This window comes from Priapulus caudatus, unplaced genomic scaffold, assembly GCF_000485595.1.
Source record: "Priapulus caudatus unplaced genomic scaffold, Priapulus_caudatus-5.0.1 Scaffold121, whole genome shotgun sequence".
Taxonomy (NCBI): domain Eukaryota; kingdom Metazoa; phylum Priapulida; class Priapulimorpha; order Priapulimorphida; family Priapulidae; genus Priapulus; species Priapulus caudatus.
In genome coordinates this window covers 473,386-475,280 of record NW_014577182.1, presented here as the reverse complement: position 1 = coordinate 475,280, position 1,895 = coordinate 473,386, and positions in this window count along the sequence as shown.

Sequence of the window (1,895 nt, the reverse complement as noted above, 5' to 3'; positions counted from 1 at the left end):
TGTGACTGAATAATATATATATAGGCAGCTGAAACGCGCATCACTATGGAGCTCATACTTGTTAAATAGATAGTAGATAGTGATATAAATTAGATAGATAGATAGATCACAGTAACATGTCAACGATCGTCAATTAGACATTCACGATAGGATTCGATGACATTAGACAATAGGATAGACATACGATCTCAAGCATAAGTCAGACTATAGACTAGATAGATAAGCCTTCAACAGATCCTTAATCACTTATTCAAAGTAATCAAACTCATTGACGGCAGATTTCGATCGATGAGATAGAAGTAGATAGATAGATAGATAGATAGAGTAGATAAGACTAGATAGATCGCCCCCTCGCGATTAGATCCGATAGATCGATAGATAGAATAGTAGCACTGTCGATCTACAGATGATAGAGGCTCAAGTAATATAGCGTCATCGAACTCAGAGCCGCTCAACTGCAAATCACTTAGATAGATAGATAGGTAATGATGATGGATAGATAGTAGTAGAGATGATAGATGTAGATGATAGATCATACGCAACCATCAGTCACCCACATAGTATAGATGTAGATAGATGTAGATAGATAGATAGTAGATAGATAGATAGATAAATAGATGATAGATAGATGGATAGAGTAGATAGAGATAGATAGATAGTAGGGACAGCTAAGATGGATAATAGATTAAATAGGATAGATAGAGTAGATAGAGATACCTCGTCACTGACCATCGCGAACGCGCACGCGTCACTTATACGCTCGCGCAACTAGAAGTCCTACTCACTAGGTATGTACACTCAAGAAATCACTTAACATCACTTCATACACTCAACATTCATACCTCGCATCATAACTCACATGGCGAACTAGTATAGATACAAGAGTAATAGATAGATGATAGGAATACATCAGAAACGTCACTTCATGAATAGCTTCAAACGATTATCGCTCCGGCACCATTAGTAGATAGTGGACCCTCACGTCACGAATCACTCACTCAGATCAGTCCACTGATAGCGAATAAACTCGTAACTAAACATGATAAAGCTAAATTGTCACCTAATTTCTACCTCACTCACTCACCAACACTTCTTCACTCATTTCTCTTTTTCTCCGTGCGGAGATCCACTCATCACTTTTCAATCACTTCTATCACGGAGCCAACCCTCACTCACTTTAGTAAGTTACCAATGCCCTGGAGAGGGCTCTTACACGTACCTCAAATGTCCTAGCTCCAACTTTGTCCACATCATGTTACAACGGTATTGCACACATCACGGAGCGTACAACCATCACTTCCGGCGCTCACTCACTATCATTCACTCTTACTCACTCATAACTACTACAATAATAAATAAATTAATCAATCAATCAATTCATAATCCAATCAATTAATCGTGAGGAATGATTTCTCACCTCTACCAAAAGCAATTGACGCGACGATACTCAGTTCGCTACAACAATGATTGTAACCCCACAACGGTTAATAGCACATGCAGGCTCTTGGGATAAGTTTCATCATATATCAATCAGCGAAATCTGGTCCCGGTGGAAGATGCCCGGAAAGCTTACAATATCAAGCGAAACACGATCGGAATTATGGTAAAATAATATGCATGCTAGTGGCGCCTGTGATGCCATCATATTAAACCGTATCTGCGGCATCCGTACGCCAGCTTCGGCTATCATGTGAGAATGTTGAGAAAAAACCTCCGGCATATCTAGACATATCACGACAATGCGTAACCAAACTATCACAAATCCTTTAACAACTCGGTTGATTGATCGGAATAGACGGCATTGTACATACCCGCTGTGTCGACTCTTGTACATCGAATATGCGATGGCTTGAAGGAGAGATCGTGGAATACCCAGCTGAGGTCGCTGTCGAAAA